Source organism: Aquarana catesbeiana, linkage group LG04 (genome assembly GCF_042186555.1).
Source record: "Aquarana catesbeiana isolate 2022-GZ linkage group LG04, ASM4218655v1, whole genome shotgun sequence".
Lineage (NCBI taxonomy): Eukaryota > Metazoa > Chordata > Amphibia > Anura > Ranidae > Aquarana > Aquarana catesbeiana.
This window is the reverse complement of record NC_133327.1, coordinates 676,408,795-676,420,942: the sequence shown is the minus strand read 5'-3', so window position 1 is coordinate 676,420,942 and position 12,148 is coordinate 676,408,795. Positions and strand designations below refer to the sequence as shown.

General features: G+C 41.1%; 1 protein-coding gene across 6 annotated transcripts in view; it reads left to right on the top strand.

Annotated features, from left to right (window-relative positions):
• Positions 1 to 12,148, top strand: part of SRF (serum response factor) — a 50,712-nt gene that overhangs the window by 25,877 nt on the left and 12,687 nt on the right. The gene's annotated exons all lie outside the window — the stretch shown is intronic.

Here is a 12,148-nt window from a genome sequence, read left to right as displayed (position 1 = left end):
CCTCCTCCTGTCATGGCACAGCTGTGCTCGATCTCTCTCACTTCTCATTGATAAAATTGTGATTCGGCCTCCGTGGCCATATAAGGAGACGTTTCCCTTCAGTCCTGTGCTGGCAGGGCCTCCTGCATTCCTTATAAGCTGCAGCTGTCTCTGTCTATGGGAGGGGGGTGGGGAGTGTCTGCGCTCCTTCTAAATGGAAAGCTCCTTCCCAGCCAGGTCACATTGCAGCAACATTACTCTGATCCTGTGTGTGTGCCCTGTGCCCACCTGGCAGTGATCTCTATACAGTGCCGACACGATTAGTGGTGTTTATATTATGACTACACATGTCTGCTGCTCCTCTACTACGCTCCCTTCCATTCTCCATATACCTCGTGATGTGAAGCCCTTGGAGAAGACATGGCATGTTTTCAAGTGTGAAGGAGGCTTGGTGTAAAACTATATGTTCATTGCTGGATCTGCAATTATTCATCCATTTTTATTTATTTTTTTTTTTTTTATTAGTTAAAACGGTTGTAAAGGCAATTTTTTGTTTCTATTAAATTTAAAATAACCTGGTTATACTTGCCTACTCTGTAGTGGTATTACACAAAGTGGTCCCTTTCCTCTTCTGAAATCCCCCACCAGCACTGTCTGCTGCCCCCTCCTTTTTTGCATGTGCCCCCATAGCAAGCTATGTACTATGGGGGGTACACATTACTCCTGAGCTGGGCTGTGTGCACCCATAGACTCATACAGCATGGCCATGTCACTGCTCAGAGAAATGGACTGACAGCAGCAGGAGCCAATGGCTCCCACTACTGCTTCTTCTGTGAGACTTGAAAGAGGGTAGAGAAACAGCAGCTGGGTGCAGTGCTGGATCAAGAGAGAAGTCAAGTGTGTGTATGTGTGTGTGTGTATGTGTGTGTGTGTGTATGTGTGTGTGTGTGTATGTGTGTGTGTGTATGTGTGTGTGTGTATGTGTGTGTGTGTGTGTATGTGTGTGTGTATGTGTGTGTGTATGTGTGTGTGTATATATGTGTATATATATATATATATATATATATATATATATATATATATATATATATATATATATATATATATATATATATATATATATATATATATAAAATCTCTCTCTTGTTGAGCATGAAATGAGGCTGTATATTCTGCAATATTCACTTTTTCTTTTATTTATTTTTTTTATTCAATGAATCCAAGCTGAGATGACATGTGTATTTTTTTTTTTTTTTTTTTTTTTTTAATAAAAGAATTTGAGGAGTTCTCCAAGTGTGTGATGAACCTATTAACCTAAAATCAGTTCTGATATCTCTTATTCTAAATAGGAAATCTTCATTTTGTTTGCAAATATTAAAGATTCTAACTACCAGCAAGAATAACTCCTTACATTTTAAAGAGCACCTGTCATTTCAGATCCATCATGGCAGCGCCTGTTAGCGGGCAACCAATCACCTGCTGCTGCCACGTCCCTCACTAGCCGTCTCATTAAAGTGAATGGAACTGTCGGTGAGTTAACAGCGGGTCAGAGGAGGAGCCGCTGTGGGACAGAGATGACAGTTGCTCTTTATAAATTATGATTTAAATCAAGTGGATTTACATCAAGCCTTTTTACTACTATTTAAATCGCACTTGATTTTTAATCAAATCCACCCTGGATAGGAGTACGCAAGAAATCAGAGGTGTACTGACATGAAAATTCCAGTACCGAGGCTGAAAAACCTTATTTTCGGCTGATAATTTTTGGTGGTTGAAATTTCGGCGCATCACTACTAGAATTACAGTGTTAAAATATGATTTTATATTTTGAGCATAGATAAAAGTTAGACTTCCCTTCTCTGTGTAATGGTTTTGCACAGAGCAGCCCTGATCCTCCTCTCGGGTCCCCCCCCCCCCCCTCCCACACTCCTGGCTCCAACCTCTTGCTTAGTTCCCCCACAGCAAATGCCTTGTCAATCTGGTCTCCAGAGCCGTTGCTTGGCCCTGCCCATCTTTCTACTCATTGGCTCACTGGTTGATTGACAGCACAGGACAGGAGTCGATGGCTCCCACTGCTGTCTCAGCTAATGAGGGGGAGTCCCCCAGGGAGCAAATACTTTTGTGCACATCACTGGATCGAAATTGTGCTCAGGTAAGCATTTGGGGGGGGGGGGCTGCTGCACATGTGTGGGGTGTTTTTTTTTTTTTTACTTAAATGCATGAAGGCAAAAAAGCATGAGCCTTTAGAATCACTTGAGGTGTTTAGGGAAGATGGGGGGGGGGGGGGGGGTCCACAGCAAGTGCTAAAATGAACTTTACTTTTTTAATGCAAGGAATGCATTTTAGAGTAAAAAATGTTTTAACCACTTAACGACTGTGCCATAGCCGAATGACTGCTACAGAGCGGCTCTAACTCTGGGAGGGCGTACTATGACGTTCTCCCAGAATTGCGCAAACGGGAGTATCCGTGACCGATGGGTCTAGAGCAGGGGTCTCAAACTAGTGGCCCTCCAGCTGTTGCGGAACTACAAGTCCCATCATGCCTTTGCCTGAGGGAGTCATGCTTGTAACTGTCAGCCTTGCAATGCCTCATGGGACTTGTAGTTTTGCAACAGCTGGAGGGCCGCCCGTTTCAAACCCCTGGTCTAGAGGACCCGGCACATCACGGTATATGGCTGCTGACGGTGGCCGTTTACCATGTCAAATGACGGAGCGATCACTTGTAAATAAATCGGAGTCATGTCCGGTTCCTCTCTCCCCTCTGTACCAATCGGTACAGTGTGCGCGAAGAGGGGAGAGATCGGGTGCAGCAGTGCTGGGGGCTGGGTCTGTAGTGCCCACAGTGCTACTCTGTGACTAGTCGGGGACTCATCCATCCATGCTCAGCCATCCCATTTATAATCAGCAATGCTCATCCATCCCATCCACCCCATCCATACTCAGCCATACCCATCCACGGCTCATCCATGCCACTACAGTGCCTCATAAGTGTAATGGGTAGTCAAATTAGATTTGAAATTTATGCCCTTAGAACACCTGACAGTGCTCCCTGCATGTCAGGCCTCTCTGTGGCCAGGCTGTGGAAAGGTCTCCCACATGTGGTATCGTTTATACTTGGGAGTAGGAGAATCTATTTTGGGGTGTAATTTTTGGTATGTACATGCTATGTGTTAGAAATATTGTATAAATGGACAACTTTGTGTTTAAAAAATAAAAAAAAGCGTTTTTCATTTTCTTTCCACATTTTCCAAAAACTTGTAGAAAATAACGAACCGTTCAAAAGACTCATTCCTCATCGATTATACGTTGGGGTGTTCTTCTTTCCAAAATGGGGTCATTTTTGGGGCATTTCCATTGTCCTTGTACTTCAGTAGAAATTTTGCCCAAAATTTTAAAGAAAAATTACTAATTTGCAAAATTTTATAACAAACGAAGAAAAGTGTGTGGGGTTTTTTTTTTTTTTTTTACACAAAGTTGTCCATTTATACAATATTTCTAACACATAGCATGTACATACCAAAAATTACACCCCAAAATAGATTCTCCTACTCCCAAGTATAAACGATACCACATGTGCGAGACCTTTCCACAGCCTGGCCACAGAGAGGAAGAAAAGTGTGTGGTGTTTGTTGTTGTGTTTTTTTTTTTTTTTTTTTTATTTTTTTCTTTAAACATTTGTGTATTATTGCGAAGTTTTTCTTTACTTCCTGTACCATAGCCAAACAGGAAGTGAGGAAATCCCTGCAAATTAAGGGAATTCCTTGGACCCCCAGATCACCAGAACAAGTGTCACCCCCCCCCCCCCCCCCCCCATTTAGAAGATTTCCTTACTTTTCTGGGGACAACCCATATTTTGATGGATCTGGATCTTTTCTCTAAATACTAGAATTTCCCAGGGGTTAAACTTCGAGTGGGACTTAACTCGCTACTATGAGGTATGTTACTGTAATTTGGGGTTTTTTTTTGTTTTTTTTTTTATTGATTGATGTGATTTCATTTTTCACTTCATGCCAACTTTGTTTATATGGTTGCTTATTTCTTTAGTTAAAGCGGCGTTCCACCCAAAAGTGGAACTTCTGCTTTAAGCACTCCTCTCCCCCCTTACATGCCACATTTGGCATGTATTCTTCTTCTTTTTTTTTTTTTTTTTTTTTCCTGTCCCACTTCAGACTAGGGGCTGCCTAGGCGGCGACTCCTCTCCCCCTAGACAGCCCCTCAAAGGTCCCAGAAGATTGCCTGTCCACTTAGGAGAGCACAGCGTGACTTGTGCATGCGCAGTGCACGCCTAGCTGTGAAGCCGCAAGCTGTCACGGCCGGGTGCCCAGTGCCTCAATGGAGGAGGAGAGGAGTGAGGCCGCATCGCTGGACCGTGGGACAAGTGAGTGTCAAGTCAGGAGCTACACTTTTTGTAGCAGCTGACTTTTTTAATAAACGAAAAAAAGCCTGGAACTCCGCTTTAAGGAATGTCCACATTATGTAGTGTTAACCTCTTTAGCTTAAAGGGAAACCTTATTCTTCCCCTTTTTTTTTTTTTTTTTTTTTTGAGGTTGCTATAGTAACCACTTCAGGCACGGAAGAATTTTTTGCGATACGGCACTGCGTCGCTTTAACTGACAATTGCGCGTTCGTGCGAAGCTGTACCCAAACAAATTCAAAATGTCACTGGCAGGGAAGGGGTTAACTGGGGGGGGGGGGGGAGACTGACTATAGGAGATGAGAAATTTTGGTTCCCTGCTCGTCGGAACTCACAATCTTTCTCCTCTCCTCTCCTCTCAGAACTGGGATGTGGTGTGTTTACACACACATCCCTGTTCTACCTCTCGTGGCCGGTGGTCATCGCGACCGCCGTGCTGCGGACGCGCGCCTGCCTCCGGCGGGCTTGCTTAAAGGGGCCGACTTATAGCTACGACGGTTTGCGCAATCGTGCCGACCTGCCACAGTACAACGCCGGCTGGTCAGCAAGTGGTTAAATAGAATATTTTCTGTTTTCTTGTTTTTTGCTGGGTTTTGTGTGGCTTTTTTTTTTTTTTTTTTTTTTTTTTTTTTTTTCCCTACAGATTTTATTGGTTTGTGTTTGCAATTGTTGAGTTCAATCTGATTTATCATGTGACTTGTGTTTTATAAGAGAGACTGGCTTTTTTGCGGTTTTGACAAAGCACTTTTTTATAGTGTGAAACCCGTCAACCTACCTGCATTTCCCCTCCCTGTACCCATCCATTGCTTTTATTACTATTCATCTTTCAATAAAGACATTCTAATTTTTTTTTTTTTTTGTGGGAGTGTTGCCTATCCGAAGTGTTCTGCTGCGGGGCCTGTACTAGAGCTGCACAATTAATCGTCAAGAATCATTATCGCGATCTTGACTAAAGTGTTTCCCGATTCTTTCTATGCAAAGAATTCTCTCTGCTCTTCTGAAGCCGCAGCCCTCAAAAGAAAGGAAGAGAAAAACTGGGCAGTCTGCCAAAAATCACAACATTCTTTATCAGTTGAACTTAAGTATAAACATTGTAACAATTTGTCAATGGAATAGACTTTGTATGTAAGTGAGACAAGTTTAATCGCTTAAACACTAAACCTTTTTCTGACATTTGTTGGTTTCGAGTTAAAATCATTTTTTTTTTTTTTTTGCTAGAAAATTACTTAGAACCCCAAACATTGTACATATTTTTAGTAGACACCCTAGAGAATAAAATGATGGTTGTTGCAATATTTTATGTCACACTGTATTTGCACAGCGGTCTTTTAAATGCAATTTTTTTTTTTTTGAAAAAATTACTCAAATTAAAAAAAAATAACCAGTAAAGCTGGCCTCCTTCCCTTTTTTTTTTTTTTTTTTTTTTTTGTATGTGAAAGATTTTACGTCACAAGAATCGTGATCTTTTTATTCTAAGCAAAAAAAAATTGCGATTTCTCATTTTGGCCAGAATCGTGCAGCTCTAGTGTGTACCCCACACCCCCCCCCCCCCCCCCCACCTCATAGAAGCAACCTTGTGTAACCGATTGTATCACCTGTGAGAGCAGTGGTCTGTCTTAAACCCAAAATTTGAGTTTTATTTACACTTTTAATAAAGATGGTTAACAGGACAAATAGAGAAGGCGAATGTCCTTTTCTAACTGGGGCTCAGAAGGCAATAAACACTGACAGGGGTTCTAATCACTCTGCACTTGCCTTTTTAGTGATACTTTTAACTTTAGAACCACTTTAAAAATTCTGTTGCGTTATTTGTCTGTGCCCCCCACTAGGAGAATTTCGTTACTTCTTCCTATGACACCAGTTACAAGGCGTGGTGGGTGAGGTTACTGGGACAGGAAGGCACACAGTAGATCTAACCCATCTTCACTGTGCTACAAAGGTTTTCAATCACTACACACACACACACACACCCAACAGGGACTGAGGCTATATTCTAACCCAATAGAAACCAGGCAGAGGCTAGCAAAATAAAAAAGTTGGGAATTAGTGTTACTAAACCCACAACCGTAAAATCAGTCTGTATATGGAGTAAAGCATGCTTGTTATACTCACTGTGGAACCTAAGAGGTTAATCCTCTGCATTGTGTAAAAAGGCTGTTTGATCCCCTCCTTCCACTGTCCCCAATTCATCTCCTGATAGTACAGAGCTAGGGGGCACCCTGCACATGCTCAGTTTGATGTGTATTGCTAGAGTGAGTTGTTCCTTTTTTTTTTTTTTTTTTTTTTTGTCTTGAGTGGCCCTGTGCTGATCACATGCAATCGGCACTGTCCAGACAGAGGGTCAGGGGTCCTGATAGTACAGTCAGTTCAGAATGAAAACTCCTCCTACAAGCTTTAACCAGATACCGCTGAGCGCTATGGGAGACCAGATATAGTGAATGCAGACTCTAGGGTTTTGTAACCTTTTAAGAATCTGGAATCTATTTCTACAATTTATAATTTGAATCAAAATAAATTGAAGTCATTTCGTAGCACCCTCCTCTAGTTGGGTTGCTAGGCTAAATTTATTTTTGGTAAAAAAAAAATTAAGCAGAATGCATATCGACCTAAATTGATAAAGAAATTATGTCCCTTTTTTTTATTGTTTGCTATAAAAACCAATTTTGAAGAAGAAAAATTTACTTTACAAATTTTTTTTTTTTTCTTCTGGTCAGGGCTTTTAAACTTGGCGTTTTTTTGCTTTTCTCTCACCTGCTTCTAGAATATAGGGCAGGGAAAGTCAAGCTGCCAGTATGAATAATTATGATGTCCCAGCCAATCCCTGGAAGGGAGGCTCCTAGGTGGGTGATGTGTGCAGGATAGGGACTCGTAGACTGTTTGTTTCTAGTACTGATTAACCTGTTATGGCCTGGCAACGCAAATGTACTGCGGCGGGGCGGCCCTCCTGCGTAAAATCACATACCTGTACGTCATTTTGTGGTCTGGGGCGCCGCCGCTGGTGATCCGCTCCCACTGTTATTGGACACAGCGGGAGCCAATCAGCGGGTCTGGCAGACTCCATGTCCGCCATAACATGCTGATCGTTCTCTGAGGCAGAATGGCTGTTAGAAGGGAAGATGGAGAAGACACGGATCTGTCTTACCTCAGTCAATCCCCCCCACAATTCGAAAGCACTTTTACCCTTTAATCGCCCCTGATAACTCCTTCCCTGCCAGTGTCAGTACAGTGACAGTGCATTTATTTTTTTAGCACAGATCACTTAGTTTCACTGGTCCCCAAAAAGTCTCACTTTGTGTCTGATTTTGTCCGCCACAATGTTGCAGTCCTGCTAAAAAACGCTGATCGCTGCCTTTACTAGTAAAGTTAAAAAAAAAAAAAAAAAGAAATTAAAAAAAATTTAATAAAAATTCAATAAATCTATCCCATAATTTAAAGACGTGATAACTTTTGCGCAAACCATTTAATATACAATTTATTCAGATTTTTTGTTAACAAAAATATGTAGCAGAATGCATATCGACTTAAATTGATGAAGAAATTATGTTTTTACACTTTATTTTTTGCTATAAAAGATTTTTCTTTTGGTGGTATTTGATCACCTCTGCGGTTTATTTTTTGCGCTAGAAAAAAAAATAACAATTTTGAAGAAAAGAATATATATAAATGTAGATAGATATTAGGGCTGCAACTAATGATTATTTTCATAATCGATTAGTTGGCCAATTAATGTTTCGATTAATTGGTTAATAACCTTAAAAGAAGTGTTGTGTATAATTTAGTTAATATGTAAAGTTTAAAAAAAGGACATTTATTCCTAAATATCTCTATACGCAGGGGTAAAAATTAATAACCAACTATATGGTTAGGGAGTAAAATCTTTAATCCACTGAGAATAACGGACAAAAGAGACGTACTCTATGTACTTTTAGGGGTTGAATCTTGTAAATATCATCAGACTCAGATCAATTTTTTTAAATTTTTTTTTTTTCTAGACTGTTTTGCAGATTTTCAAACAGAACTGTAATATATACTTTTCTGCAGCTTCTCCATTGAAGTATATTGAACCAAAAAAGCACAGTTTTTGCATTGAAAAAGGTCCTTGACCCTTTCCAAATACACAGCAGCTGAAAAAAGCGTAGATGTAAAAGTTAAATGAACTGTAGTGCAGTTCTGCAAAAAGCACCAAAAAAAAAACACATGGGTGGGAACCAAGCCTAAGACAATTAGTAACATAATGGAGTTTAAAAAAAAAAAATTAGTCCTTCGTTTTTTTACTGTGCAACAGTGAAAGTAATATTTACAGTAGAGATTATTTGCTCTATTTGTACTATAAACGGGCTAATTTTAGCTTTTTTAACCCCATTATGTTACTGGCCGATTAATCGATTATGAAAATAGTAATCGATTAATTTCTGTTTATTAATTTCATAATCGATTAGTTGTGTGTGTGTATGTGTGTGTATATATGTGTATATATGTGTGTATATGTATGTGTGTGTGTGTATGTGTATGTGTATATATATATATATATATATATATATATATATATATATATATATATATATATATATATATATATATATATATATATATATATATATATATATATATATATATATATATATATATATATATATATATTTATATTATTATATTTGGCACTGCAATTGCGCGGTCCTGCGACGCTGTACCCAAATAAAAATGATATCCTCTTTCCCACAAATAGAGCTTTCTTTTGGTGGTATTTGATCACCTCTGCAGTTTAATTTTTTGCACTATAAACAAAACGACAATTTTGAAGGAAATTAAAAAAAGAAAAAAATGATAATTTCCTTCAAAATTGTCGTTTTGTTTCTAGTGCAAAAAATAAACTGCAGAGGTGATCAAATACCACCAAAAGAAAGCTCTATTTGTGGGAAAGAGGATATCATTTTTATTTGGGTACAGCGTCGCAGGACCACGCAATTGCATTGCCATTTTGCAAAAAATAGCCTAGTCGTGAAAGGGGGTAAATCTTCCGGGGCTGAAGTGGTTAAATTGAATCCTGTGCAGTTGTGACGCTTAAAAGAGAACTAAAGACAACACTTTCTTCATTTTGGAGTGAGAGGGTCCTGTTTTTTTGTTTGTTTTTTGTGCCGCCATGTGTGTCCACTTTGGAATATTTCCCTTCACTTCCTTCCTGTCCCATAGCCAAAATAGGCAGTGAGGAATTTCCTCCAAAGTGAGGTAATCTCTGGTTGTCACCAGAACTACTGTCACAAGTGGAACATTTCCCCCTCTATTCCTGTCACACCAAAATTTTGGTATTTTTCTTTTCACTTTTGTTAACAGGATCAATGGGGGGGGGGTGAATGTCCTAACAGGTGTTCCAATCCCTCTCCACTCGTTTTTGTTTTGAAATTGCAAAATGCTTTCTTTGAAAAACATGTGACAAATGGCGCCTTTCAGGTGTTGAGCTTGTTAATAGCCCTCTGACCCTGACTGATTTGGTGTCTAAGATAGTGGTGCTGTAGGCCGCCCTCCCCCCCTTGATGTGACCACTTGGGCCACCCAAAAACAATGCTGACCCCAATTCTTCTTCCCCCTTTGTATTGTGTTTTTTTTGTTTTTTTTTTGTTTAAAAAAATAAATTCCCTTTCTTTCCCTTACATGACGCACATTCAATCCCTGCCCTTCTCTGTTGGTGTTTTTTCCTTTTTTATTAGCGCATCACAATGTATGTGAATTGATAAATCCTCGGGGGAAATGAATGTATATTATTTTTAGCGTATTTTTAGTTGTGCTGGGTATTGGAAAGCCCGGCGCTGGACCTGTCTGCAGTCACCACTTTCGGATCTAGGATCCAGCTCTGCCTGATAATGGAGAAGCACCTATATAGTTCATCTGTGTGTTTTGTGTTTTTTTTTTTTTTTTTTTTTTTTTTATCCCGTGTAAGCTTGTTCTGTGTTCAACTGATAGCAATATGCCAAGCAGTAGAACTCTTGCTGGCTTGGGGCGCCCACCATTCCCTGGATTGCAAATCGCCTTGGGCCATGTAAAAGACAGATTCAGGAATTTGTGCAATTCACGCTTTGCCTGGTTTTGTTTTTATTTTCCTGGTATTCAGACTTAAAGCGGAAGTAAACCCATCCATAAAACTGTTTCATGTTGGGTGCGTGCCAGAAATGTAACACTCCCATTGGTTGTGCTCTCAACCAAACTGTGAAACCATCCAATGGCTGGTGTCATAACATGATCACATGTGCAGCATCGTGGAAGTTTTAGATTAAGCAGAGGCAAAGCTGGCAGCTTCCTTAGCTGAAAACGATAGGGGGGGTTACTTACACTTTAACCCCTTCCAGCCCTTTAACCCCTTCCAAATGCCCTTAGGCAAAGGCGGGCATTCCAGTCATGTGACCTCCTGAGAGTGGCAGTCACATGATCGGAAAGCTCCCAAGCGTAAGTATGCATTGGGGTCTTTCCGGTACCCGATGGTCACTGTGCTGGGAGTGCGCACTCAGCACCACAAAGTTATCACATCCATGCGGCCGCTTAGAGTTCAAGACTACCCACCGGGAGGCCGCATATATGTGCCGCAGTGGTGAAAAGCGGTTAAGATTAGCTGCATTTTTTTTTTTTAATGTAAAGCAATCGCATGCAGAGCACTAACTACAAAAACAGTGTGGAGTGTGCTGCACAGCGCCGTGTAACAGGACCCCTCGTGCAGACTGGCCAGGCATGTGTTGTGTGTTTTGATCTTTCCCTGGGTCGGAGCGTTGTAGGGGGGGGGGGGAGTCGTGACTTCCAGCGTGACAAGATAATGATGGATTGGGTGGCATGCAGCATGTGTAGGCTGAGCTAAGGACAGAGTGTCCCCGTCATCACGTGCTGCTTCTAAATTCATTTGGATAGCAGTTATCTTTGTGTCTTCACTCTGCACCGTGTCGGCTGTCCTTTTCTGAGAGGCCAGCACTGCCCTAACACAGGAGGTCGCTGTGCTGGAACATGAGCTGCTTTATGTAGATTTCATGATGTACAGATTACTTCAAGATGACCCAAAACACAAGATCTGCTCTCTGTGGCTGAATAAAGCGGGGTGTCTGCTCTTTTTTTTTTTTTTTTTTTTTTTTTTTTTTTTCTTCCCTTCAGCCCCCCCGACACTTGCCTGAGCCCCATCTCGATCCAGCGATGAGCACGAGTGCCTCAGCTCTCCAGGAAACTCTGCCTCCTCATTGGCTGAGACAGCAGTGGGAGCCATTGGCAGCCACTGAGCCAATCAGGAGATGGGGGTGGGCCGAGCCGCGGCTCTGTGTCTAGACACAAAGCCACAGCTTGCAATCAAGCCTGTTCTGGTCCCCCCCATTGCAAGCTTTTTGCTGTGGGGACACTCGGCAGGATGGAGAGGACAGGAGCAGCAAAATCATTACACAGAGCAGGTAAGCATAACATGTTTAATTTTGAAAAAAAATTCTGCAGTCGGCTTGTGCTCAGGACTTCTCACTTGTCATCTTGGGCAGCGACACTTGTGTTTTCCCATAGGTGACAGGATGAGGGTCATTGTTGCTAAAGAGGATCTTCACCTATCCATTCCCAACCCTCTTTTGTGACTGAAGAGCTACAGTGAATTTAGACCACTGTGGAGTAAGGCTGTAACATAAAATGTGGAAAAAGTGAAGCGCTGTGAATACTTTCTGGATGTACTGTATGCGTCCTGGGATATGTGGCCTACACATCCCAGGAGGAATAGCAAGTACTGTGTCCTTTTATTTGCCTTTA